The sequence below is a fragment of the Montipora foliosa genome, chromosome 2 (assembly GCF_036669935.1).
Source record: "Montipora foliosa isolate CH-2021 chromosome 2, ASM3666993v2, whole genome shotgun sequence".
Classification (NCBI taxonomy): Eukaryota; Metazoa; Cnidaria; class Anthozoa; order Scleractinia; family Acroporidae; genus Montipora; species Montipora foliosa.
Genome location: NC_090870.1, coordinates 28,077,291 through 28,090,159, shown reverse-complemented (window position 1 = coordinate 28,090,159; position 12,869 = coordinate 28,077,291). Strand labels below are relative to the sequence as shown.

At 39.6% G+C, this 12,869-nt stretch overlaps 1 pseudogene; it reads left to right on the top strand.

Moving 5' to 3' along the window:
- Positions 1 to 329: 329 nt before the first annotated feature.
- The window catches only part of LOC137991427 (uncharacterized), a 13,189-nt pseudogene continuing 649 nt past the window's right edge, over positions 330 to 12,869 (top strand).

Sequence of the window (12,869 nt, the reverse complement as noted above, 5' to 3'; positions counted from 1 at the left end):
GGTATTTAGTCTGAACAGAGGAAAAAATAACAGTTTCTGTTGAAGACGAATTTTTCGATCATTGATGGAATATACCTGCTTGGTTCGCGCACAGATGAGAAAGAGAAATTTAGGATGTCAGATTATTGTTCAGTTATATTTGAAAATAAAAGGAAAAGATAAAAATAAGGGAATTTAAAGCAATGTGTGACACATACAGGCAGTAATTACGTCATGCAGGAAAATGTGAGGTCGCTGGTGAAACTTCACTGTCTGAAGACATATATTCCAACTTTTGAAAAGGGGAAATAATATTTACCTAAGCTAATTAGATGTTCTCAGCGCGATAAATGAGGGCATGTCTGTTGCTAAATGTTGTTGATGACAGGGAGACTCAGATGATGAAGGTTAGGTGGCGGGTCTTCAATCTCGTCCATCAAGTACCCGGGGAACAGCAGAATTCAGTCCCCCCGTGTGGGAAGTGTTTTAGTCGACTTATTTTCCCACAAGACGACTAATTCAATTACGACTGATCTTATGTAATTTTTGCTATGGCTCAAGTGTTACATGATTCACGATTCACCCCCTTGTGTTTTGAAATAGGCAACACCACCCCTCCCCCCTTATTTTTGGCGAATAGTGCGATAGTTAATATTGTCTCTGAAAGTTTACATTTTGCGAGAAGAAATCTCACGCAGTTATCCACAGAATGGAAATAGTGGTATTTCTTTAATAGTTTTATACGCTTCCCCGTATTTCTAATCACCATATCAGTTCGTTTTGGCATAGAGCGTATTAAATTGTTCACAGTCTCAAAAGATATAGAGTAAAATGTATTGATAACACGATTCTTAAACTGTTCAAATGTTTCTCGGCGTAGTTGTTGCTGCACTGCTTGTCTTTTTAACATCCTACTCACCCTGGGAAACACATTTTCAATGACCGCCATATCCAGAGATCTTGGACACAGTTTGATTAAGGTACTGTTTGTGCGTTGCATCGCTGCCCGTGCTAATGGCGAATTTTGAGAGGGATCCCCATCTTGTAAAAACGTTCGGCTACATCCTTTGTCAGCAGCTGCGAATAGGCGATCAAAATGGTTATGTATAAACGCAGCGAAATAATGACCAGTCATTTTCTCGTATGCTTCACAGCAGGTAACTCCTTTATTGTAAGAAATTGCCACCATCAGTCTTAGTACTTTGCCCCCAGTTCCCTCTTTGTGGCCCTTTGCTATGCATCCTGGAGCCAAACCCTCTGATTTCTTTCTCCAGACACGAGCTTTTGGTGCACAAGCCTGATCTAATGGATTTCTTTTGTACGTAAATCCTGTTCCATCCAGATAAAAGGAAACTCCTTTTGGCCGTAGTTGGCTTTCATGTACTTTGCAAACTTAACTCTTTTGCTGTGGTCTTCCGCTGTCATGAGCCCCTTTCTGCGAGTCTGCAAATAGTAGTAATGTTGTGAATTGAGAGAACGAGAAACTGTTCTTACAGATACGTCCCTTTGTTGAATTCTGGCTTCCTCCATCAGTGCTTTCAGGAAAAGTTTCCCTCTCTTTTCCTCAAAACTGTAATGCATCGTATCAGTCGTCTTTTGTCGCGGTCACTTAACCTGTTCTTGCGACCTCTTTTACACGTCTCCTCAGAAGTGCGCTTCTTATAAGTTTTCTCATGTGCAATTCTATAAACACTCGCCGCAGAAATTTTGCACATGCTGGCAACTGTTCGCACAGATAGGCTTTTAACCCGACATAGATAATACGCACGTGCACGAGTCACGCTATCGATTATACCTTTAAACACCATCGCAATATGCTAATAGGCAGAGCCGTTCCACTAAACTGTTTTACCACAAAAGTACCTTTAAATCGCTATACGCAAAAGTCTGCATAGCTTCTTTATGTAACTCCTACTTCATATCTAGAACAGTCAGGACGAGAACACTCCTCACGTAAACCCAGCAGGCAACAATAATTACTCTTCCAACGTTTACGTTACCCGCAAAGACTGTAGTTCCATTCTTGCTTAAAACAAATAACTTATGTAAATTCAAAATCCAACTTATCTCCATGATTTGTTCGCCACATTTCACTTTTCACGCTCTTCTTGAACTGCGAAACTGAATGCGAGTTCCGCGTAGCGATAGAGAGGTTAATCCAAGCTGTAAGTGCTCCAAACTAGAAGCCACGTTGTGCTACACCTGGGTAAACTGAGTTTGCTTTTTGTGTCCAGTGTTACATGAGTGCGTGTCAGAACGTTTAAAAAGTTTTATTTAGAACTTAAATAGGTTGGAGCTAAGCTGTTAATGCATTTATAAATCATAGCTATGTTGCACAAGTTCAGAAGTTCTTCAATGGTGAGCCATCTAAGTGCGTTCAATATTGAAATGTGATCAAGTTTTCTAGTGTTCATTCAAATACAAGCGGCAAAACTTTGCATCAGCTGTAGTTTGTAAATATATCCACACGTGGTCCCGGACCATACTGTTGAGCAATAGATTACAGTTTACTGAAAACTATTGAGTTCAAAAATTATGTACAAAAAACCTCTAGAAAATAAGCTGTAAGTGCCGGACCCCATTAATTTGGCATAGGTAGGTAAAAGGGAAGAATTAAGTGACAAGGCGTGATCATTAAAAGTCAGATTTGAGTCAAGTATAACGCCCAGATCCTTGGCAGGAAGGGCACAGTATTATTACGCATCTTAGATAGGAACTGTCTCACTCTAAACAGCAACAGCTTAGTCTTGTCAGGATTAATCAGTAGATGATGTGCACGGCACCACTCAGCCACATGTTGAAGGTCTTGAGCAACTTAGCGTAAACATGTATCCAAACCCTTCGTTGAGGGCGACAGATATATTTTCGTTTCATCAAGATAGGACTCAATGTTACTTGACTTGATAACTTCAGGAAGATCATTCATGTAGAGGCCAAAAAGCATGAGACCCAAAATTTGAGCCCTGTGGGACACTGTGGGTTAGTGGTAGTGGTTCCGACAATGATATTGCAATGCGTGAGCACTGTTGTCTGTTAGAAAGGCAGCTTTGGAACAAAAAAAAGAGCATTGTTCGAGGCTCCTAATCTGGTGAGTTTATAAAGCAAGGTCGAGTGATGTAAGCTATCAAAAGCCTTACTTATGCTCAAGGCATTCTTAACAATTAACTAGAAATACCTATTGGTAGAGTGCCAACGAGTAAACACTGGCACAGCTGTGTGCCGAGGGAAAATTAAGAAGTAACCGTAGGATAGATCATTTTTAAAATTGAATCCTTGTTTAAAAAAGCAGTGCAATCTTTGGCTTTTAAAATGTCTAAAAGGATTCAACTTGTGGGGTAGATTACAGGTGAAATATGTAAGCTCGGAACCCTGAAATTTTGCAAAAAGAACACTATCCAAATTGATTTGCTAAGTTCCCTTAAGCTTGACAGATAGTGGCTTCCTGGTAAACAGAGCTTAGACTGTTTTTCACTTTTGTGAACGCTAATGGATAATCAGCACAAACTAACAGCGACACGTCGTGTGACCCGTCACTCGTATGATTTCGAGCACACTAGGTCGATTGGAAAGAGGCTTTATATTCCCTCTGATTTATGTTTATACTTAGTGAATATATTTGAATATATTTACGTATTTTTCCTTAATTATGGCACACTGGCCGATTTTGTCAAGACAATTGACAAGATAGTTGTTTGGCACGCCCGCCGTGACTGTCAAATTTGTAATTTGAACACACCGGCTCGATAAAAAAGAGGCGCCCTCTGATTGAGTTTATAGTGATTCTGTCCAAGTGGTTTCGTTTTTCTGTTTCTTAAATGGCACGCTGACCGACCTTGTCAACGCAATTGACTGTTTTGGCAAGCTAGCCGACACTGTGGCACCACCGCTCGCCGTTTTCGAGCTGATCTCGATACTTCGCTGGGCGATGTTTTCAGCCTGCTAGCTGCTAGATTTGTAACACTCTGGTTCCCAAAAACACTAAACTAAAGTACGTGCAAGAAGACTACGCTCACGAGTGTATAATATCAATATTTCCACTCACCTTTTCCTGCCTGCTTCACACCTTCACAAGCCAACAAGAGTACGCCAGAATACGCCAGAAAATGATCGACCATGTGGTCATCTTGTCACGGATCATGATACTCCTGATGTGATTGGTTTAGATTACAAGATCCCGCAATCCCATTGGCTAACTCGAAAGCAATCACCGATGATGTCACTCTTACATTACCTTATATTACCTTATGCTGAATTTTAATTCGAGAAATCTTTTCCCTGTACGTACCAAAATCAACTCGCGCACACGGCTTTATAATGCTGCCGCCTCGTCACCCTCGCGTCCTCGCGAGGGTGACTCGTTGGCAATTAACTACCTAATTCGCAAACTTTTAAGTAGTTCTCTTTTTTTAAGACCACTACTGGTCAAAGGACCTTTTTTATCGAACAGTGTTATTATGGGATAGTCTAGAAAGTAATGTTAAGGAAGGCGAAAAGAACATTACAAGGTAAACTCTCACGTGAATTTTCATCTTCATAGCACAATTTCGTCGCATAATTTTACACTCTTCCATATCAATTTTGCAATTTCTCGGCATGCCTTTTATCTTACCTTTCTACTAGTTTTCATTGACCATTTTAATTGATTTTGATTTTAATGTAACTTACAGTAGTAATATTAGTTTTAAAAGCCCTCTTGGGGAGTGCTAATAAAATTTGTATTGTATTGTGTTGTAACTACTAGTCTGGGCATAGCTAAATCACCTTCTGTACATCCGCACAGGTCACTGACTGGAACTTAAACAAATTACTGATCATCATCGGGATGGGGCACGTTAGTAGTGATTGAGGAGATCATATGATCTTGCAAGTTCTTCTGATTTATTTGCCGAGTTTTCCTCTACAGAAATGAATAAATCATTGAACTCATTTGCCAGTACACTGATCTCCTTTGTGTACTGACGATTTCTAGTATTTTCTTCCATATGCAGCCACTATTGCCTTTGTTATAAAAGTCGCGTTCCGCTTGTCTAATAGACTGCTTTATTCCTTGCCTTAGACGCATAAATGCTTCCCAGCCCAGTACGGAGTTCCAATTTCACTTTTCCAAGCCTTCTTGTGGAGTTGGTTCTTTGCCGTTATAAGCTCCCTAATTTCTGCGGTGATGACTGGATTTGGTTTGCGCCTTAACTTTTACTGTTTTCATTGCTGCATGAGCATTGAAAGATATGAGAAACAATTAAATCATTGAAAGCCTCCAATTTTTCGTCGACTGACTCCTTTTGAAGGTGTGCGATGTCTCGAGGGATGTGTCCAATATCATTAGAAAACTGATCAGCTTTATAGTTCTTAAAACTTTGCGTGGTAATGAAGTTCGGAGCTAGTTTAGGAGCGTTCAGGTCAAAAACGGCATAGACTAAGTAATGGTCACTAATAGTCAATTCAAGCGCTCTACTCGATTTTTTAACTTGATCGTGATTTGATACTATCACAACTAGCATCGATGAAGTAGCACGATGATTTAATGACACTAGTAATGTTATCTATCAGCTGGTTAGCGTTCACAGAGGTAAAAAATGGGAGTAGCGCATCTTCTCTAGGGTGCTTGACCAGTAAATCGCAATTTACATCTCCTGTCGGCGCGATCTCCTTTTTGAGTGATAGAGCTTTCCCCATAACAAAAGAAAACTAACAGAAGGAAAAATAAGACAGATATATGTATCAAGGAACAAAAAAGAAGTAAAACACCCGTCATTTTACGGTTGATCCACGTTTATTTTTGTGCTAAAAAATGCTGAAAGTAGCATTTCCGAGTTTCAAGATTTCAAAATGTTCTGGCGGAGAATTCTCGCTTGTTTGTTAGCCCCCCCTAAGCAAAATAAGCTCAGCTTTCCCTGCTATCCATTGGTTGGATTTATTGTTTGCTCACCTTGTTGCCCAAATAAGTCACCTCTGGTTGCATAAACACACAAGTGCCTCTTTTCAATCACAATCTAGCATTTGTAAGAGACTTCAGAAGTTCTTCCAGATTTCGTAGATGGTCGGCATCATGTCCATTGTCAGGAGTGTGAAGATGAAGATGCTGGGAGCTGATGAAATGCCATGCAGACATTTATTGCAGTTATCTTTGTATGTGGTTATAGGGGTGAACAATTTTCACTCGTCTTCTAGTAGGAGCTGCAGATCTAGTTTAATCAATTTTTCTCCACCTCTCAGAGACGCCAACAGATCCTCCACCTTTGGCCTGGGCTCATTACCTAAATTTAAATTTGAATGACAGTAGTCTTGTAATCACGACAGAATGGCTTCATCAGTTTTAAGGATAGGTACAATGCGTGCTACTCATTATGAAAATTAAAAAGGTTCAATTGTTCTTTGCTTGATGCAATATTGTCACTTTCCATTTGTGGCATCTGGCGCAAGCGTCGCTTAAAAGAACTTTGCTTGGGCTTCTGCTTTGAATAGCAAATGATCACCTTCTCAAGCTTAACTTCCACAGAATTTTCGTTCTCACTATCAGCGTTAGTCTTGATTACTGAATTTCTTCCAGTCCAGTATCACTTTGTTCAACCAATCTCAAACTCGGTCTGGACCCCTGCACAACACGTGCTGACAACTCGTCTGGTTGTCTTTCATATTACCCTTCAGTGTTCACGTTTCCTAATATGTAGGCAGGCTATCCATTTCACTTGAGCGCATTTGACTTCCAGATTCCCTTTGCTGATTTCATTGAAGGTTCCTACATTTAGTAATTGTGGCTGCCAATCCAGTGTCAACTTTCTTATTTGGTTTCATTCCTCTCCACTGTCAATTTCCATAGATGTTTCCTGGGAAACCATTGTAACATGCCCTTTCCCGCAGTCATTCCTGGCTTTTTGCTGCTTTGCTGACAAGGTTTCAATTTCACGCAGCACTTACTGGCTTTGTGGCCTTACTTATGGCGTTAAACAAAATTCTCATCTTTGTACTTGCATCTATTATTATATAAAGAAGCTTACCATATCAAGCGTTCAGCACCATCTTTGAACAATGGTTTAAAAGTCAGTAGAGAACTATGCGTATTCTCTTGACAGTTCCGTTCTTTGCTTTGTATTTCACGCGCCTATGCTGATGTACCATCTCGCAGTATTTAAATTTCTGCTACCTGTATTTCACCTCAGTCTGAAGATGATATAGAATTATATCGAAATGTTACAAGTATACATCAACGATTCCTTGCATTTGTTGCCTGACACGATGCACTTACTCGGTATCACATTTATTCAATACCTATTAAAACTATCAGCAGGTAATGTCGGATTTTAGAAAATCGGATTTCCTGTGGCATAAAGTAATTTTTTGTGTGAGGGGAGTTTCTCTTTCCTGTAAATATTTTTTTTAACGATATGAAGTAGTCCAGAGAAGGTTTTACAAGTTTCATTTCCTTGTGACACTAAATATCTAGTAAGCTAAGCACAATATCCTGGTCGGCAATGTAATATTCTGAGCTAGCACACGCTGCAATTTCACCTACTCAACTGTTAATAGTACATAAAGAGACGTGTTTGTCGGCCCTGATTAAAACTACCGCAGGAGTAGTTACTAAGGATACCATATTTGATTAGATTCCTGAGTCATTAGAGATAACTTTGTATGAAACATTGGTACGAAAAAATGCTATCCAAGGACCTGTAGGGCCTGATAATTCATGCTAGTAATAATTCGGCGATCTCAGGTTTAAGACCTGTGCTGATAGATGAAGTTGTTCCTTGTAGTCCCTGGCTCAGCTTCTTGGCGGCGCTTGCAAATAGCAACCTGGTTTTCCTCTGTAGGGAATAGTCAATTCAGTGTTTTAATTTATTTTACTTATTTTATTCTATTAAGATATAGCGAAGGTCTGCGTGCAAAGGCGCACGCGCGGAGAACCATTGGTAAGAAAATATGGTAACCCATGAGTTGCTTTTCTCATGGTAATCCTGGCTAGCGGTATTGCTCGTGGGCGCGTAAGCACGAAGTTGCCCAATAATTTAATAATATCTTAAATATAATAATAATAATAAGGCCAATATTTACAGCGTACATCTTTGATATTGGACATCCATGTTATGGTCAATTGACATCTGTCAAGACAAGTTATCCGCTGACCAGTATCACGTGAAAATATCCCGCGCTCACGCTTAAAGCTCAATGAGGTCAGCTTTTTTTTTAAGTTGACTGCTGTCCAGGTACTAGTTTTCGATTTTAATCAGGACACCTAAATATAAACGAGGCTTAATTTTTCACGCGCTTTCTGTAGCTCGACGCGGCTACACGGGCATACTACGTCAACTAAAGCTCTTAACAGAGGACACTTTTCGTGTTCAGGTGGAAAACGGTTGGACAAAAAAAAAATTCTGCATTTTTCACCGGTTTCAATCCAAAAAGATGATTCCAAATATTCGATTCCGGTCTGAAGTTTATTTGGCACTCTCGTTTTTAAAGGAAAATGAACAACTGTGCTGGTATTTGGTATACTCAGTATAGCGGTACACTCTAATTGCAAACTTCCTATATGTTAGGGAATATTTATTATTTTTCCACCTCTTCTTGTTTTAACTCATTTAGATTGTTTTGTTTTTGGTTTTCTTTATTTCATTGCTTTTCGTCAAGGCTAAAGTCAAAATTGTTTTATCCCGTAAATAATTCGTTTTTTAAGTAAGGCCACTAAGAATTAGGCTTGGCTAAATCTATATATTATAAGGAAACCGTGAAAATACCCAGCCAATCGTAAGAACAGCAGATGCTTGTTATGGTTCTGTCACGTCTATGTTACATGTTTAAGCGAAAAAGGCATACATAACACATCCAATGGGAGAAGCCAGTTTTACACCAACACATTGCAGCAAGTTCGATTATTCCTTTTTGTTTAGCAATTTTTTCATTTTAATGCTTTAAGCTTCACTAAATATGCTCGTTACTATTCTTAAGAGTACTACAGTATCTGTGCGTTCATGTCCTTTGAATTCAATCTTTGCTAAGTTAACTAACGTACTTTGGAGACAATTTACGATAATTCAACAAATGATTGCTCGCCCCAAATTTTCACAGGCAGAGAACCTTACAATCTGCCAACTACACACCCTTGAGAGATTTTAACTTCATGTACAAAATTAAATAATTTAGGATTTGAAATGTAGTTAATTCCCTTTTTTTGCTTTTTATCACAGCGTGTTTGTATTCATCTAGCCATAACCAGACATCTCTTTTATTTCTCGTTCTGTTGGAAGGAGACAAACATACGAGTTCCATTTTATTTTTCGTTTTTAGGAGACCGACTTCCATCTTCATTGCAATGAATGGGACGAGTTGCTTGACAGTGGAAATTGGGAACCTGCAGAAATAACAAAAAAGCTTCCTGATTTCTTCGGCTTTGTAAAGAAAGTCCAAAGTTCTATCATTCACGAAATTAAACATGAAGGTGCCTCAGGTTTGTAATGTAAATATTGTACTGAAATTTATCATGTTGATCTAGTATTGAAACAAAGATAGCTACGGTTTGGATTCAACAAACTGACTCTTCTGAAGGCGTAACCACTGCATTAAAGAATTGTTGGCTGTGTGTTTTTCATGAAACGAAAATTGTTAGAGGCCAAAATACTGTCATAACAACGTTTTTAGTAAGAATTACTTTTGCCGAGTATTTATTTCGCTCTCTCCTTCTTACTGGAAGAGATCCTGAATCCTCTTCGATTTGTTGATTTTCAAAAGATTTGTGGACAGGTTGATTTGGCGTTTAAAACATAAATACCCGGGCGTAACCAAATATTGTGCGCGCGTTTGGTATAATAATTATTTTTCCCTGAAGGATGCCACTTTTAAAATCAGAAACTAAGTGGACTAAGGTCTCAAAGAAAGTGGTCATCGCAGTTATAAAAACTTGCCAAATCGTCTAGAACTACTCCGCAGATCAAATACTTCTTTCTATCCGTATATTCACCACCTACGGGATGCAATACGAACTTGCAAGTGACTAGCTCTCAGTTGGCGTGATAAGTGACTAACTCCCAGTTGGCTTGATAGCTCAGTTGATAGAGCAGTGCAACGTAATCGCACTGTCATGGGTTCGGATCCCGTTCACTAAGCTTGTTCTTTTGCATGCTTCTACTAACTAGTGACCAGCTTCCAATACTGGCTTGATAGCTCAGTTGTTAAAGCAAGTGCCGTGCAATCGGACGGTCATGGGTTCGAATCCCGTTCACTGAGCATGGATTTATTTTCAACATGATGTCCTCTCTAGATTAATGATTATCATTAATTTGTAATTTGCTACGAATTTAATATTATCGTTAATTTAGGACACTGTGACTTAGGACTTGTGGTAGCAGAAAAAATAAGGAAAAAATCATATCCGTGGATTGGATTTTGAACCCGGACTTTCTACTTACAAGTGATCAATTCCCAGTTGGTAAAGCAATTGCAGTGCCATCGCATGGTCATGGGTTTGAATCCCGTTCACTGAGTATGGATTTTTTCTGGCTTCTCTCACATAATTATATCTATGCTTAAGTTTTACTTCTATCAATTATTATTTATTTCATCGTTATACCACAGTTATTTATTACCTTAGTTACAGATATTTATTTACTCATTTTATCTTTGCACTTTGCACTTCCAAGGTTTCCTTGTAGGATTTTGCAAATTAATTATGTAGATGTAGATGTAGACAGCTGCTCATTTTCCTTCATAACTGCGATGATCCCTTTCACTGAGCCCTCAACACTCCGAATTTCAAATACATAAAAATGTTTTCCTTCCATATAAGGGAATTGAGACCCATTTCGTCCCCAGGTTTTGGGTGCGCTTTTCCAAATGTCCTTACACTTCAAGCTGTCCTCAAGGACATTTCCAAAGTCCTCATTTGTAATTGGCAAAAGCAGGCGTCATTTTTCAGATTTAATGTTTAATTTGTTCTTTCGAATTTTAGTTCCTCCTGCAATTCGTGCACTGGGTTTATCAGCCGTGGAATCCTATTTAAAGGCCCTCGCTGACGGTAGAACTTCCCTCAAGAGAGTTCCAATAATGCTGATTGGACAAGATAGAGCCGGAAAGACGAGCTTAAAAAAGTCGTTGAAAGGGATCTGTTTTGACCCGGAAGAAGATAGCACCGTGGGAATAGATGTGGATCCTTCGTATTTCAAGGTGACCACTGACGCGTTCAGGACAGGGACTGTAGCTGAACAGCAAGATGGTGAAAGAGATATTTCGTTTGACCGACATGCAGCAATGAAAATTGTGCACGACTTAAGGAAGGAAAATGAAATCCCCTTGTCTAAAACAAGCACAGAGGAAACAAAAACTCCCTCGGACGATGAATGGGAAAGACCGACAATAACGGATACCATTCAACCAGAAAGGCATACTGGACACAGTGAAACATACGAACGAATGCCCAAGAAAGGTTCGCCTGAAATCTCACCCTTCCCATCATTGCACAATCAAGAAGCTTGTACTGATTTCACCCGTATCCTTCCAGAGGAAATAGCAGTGGAAACTGAAACATTACTTAAAGGTGACATGGACGACAACAGAGAACATGTTTTTTTAACTCTGTGGGATTTTGCTGGACAATCAGTTTACTATGACACGCATCCGATCTTCCTAACAGAGCAAGCAATCTACTGTTTGGTGTATGATCTCAGCTTAAATCCTCACGACTTGGCCAAACCCGTTGTAAAACAAGGTGTATACAAGAAATTTCAAGAGAGCGTTAATCTAAAGACTAATTTAGATTACCTGGATTTTTGGATGTGGTCTGTGGCATCTCTGGCGGGAGGTACCCCGGAGTGTGCAGATAGAACTGCTGCTAAGGATGAGTTGTTGCCACAAAACCTACCCCCTGTTCTTTTAGTGTGCACTCATGCCGATACACCTTATGATACGACGCGCGACCCTATAGAGATAGTCCATGAGATCCTTGATAGTCTAAAGAGTAAACCATACGGAATTCACTTGTCTGACGTTTTCGTTGTGGATAACACAAAATCTGGTACAGAGTCTGAGTGTCCGGAAGTGGTACGTTTGAGAGAAGAAGTGTATGACGTTGCTAAAAGACTACCAAGTATTAGCGAAACCATTCCAATCAAATGGCTCAAATTTGACAAGGCCCTAGGAGCATTAAAAGAAGAGGAAAAGCACTTTGTTTCCCTGGAAACGGCAAAGGACATCGCAGAATCGTGCGATATTGTTGATGACGTAGAGTTTGAAACAGTGATGAATTATTTGCATGACCTGCGAATTTTGATTCATTTTGATGACACTCCAGCTTTGAACGAATTGGTGGTATTAGATATACAGTGGTTAATTGATGTGTTTAAAAGTGTAATAACCGTCAAACGCTATCACACAAAGGAAAAGAAATTACCCCTCTGGTCCAAGCTTGAAAAGGAAGGAGTCTTGCACGAGGAACTGTTGAGTCATGTTTGGGGAACATTATGCAAAAAGGAAGGATTGTACGAGGGTCTTATTACAATCATGGAGAAATTCAGTTTGCTGTGTCCTTTGTCTTTGGAAAAGCCAAGGAGCTACCTGGTACCAGCTATGTTGAAAACCCGTCCATCTAGTGAAATTGTCAAGTTGGTTTCTTCAGCACAAATCCCGTCAATGTTTGTAGGATTTAAACCTGAGAAAGTCCCCGCAGGTATTTTTCATCGACTAGTCTTACTTAGTTCTTTCGGTGGGGGAGAGGAAACTTTTTAAGCGCAAATATACCTCAGTTGTTCCAGAACGTTGTTCGATTCATTACCCGCGGAGACAAAATCTGTTCTGTGATCTTCGTATGCCACACTTCAAGTGTTGAAGTAGCTATTTGCGCACACGTCGAGCAAAAGGCAACTGCATATACTTGTGCCAGTCAGTGTGCCACTGCTATTTGCCAG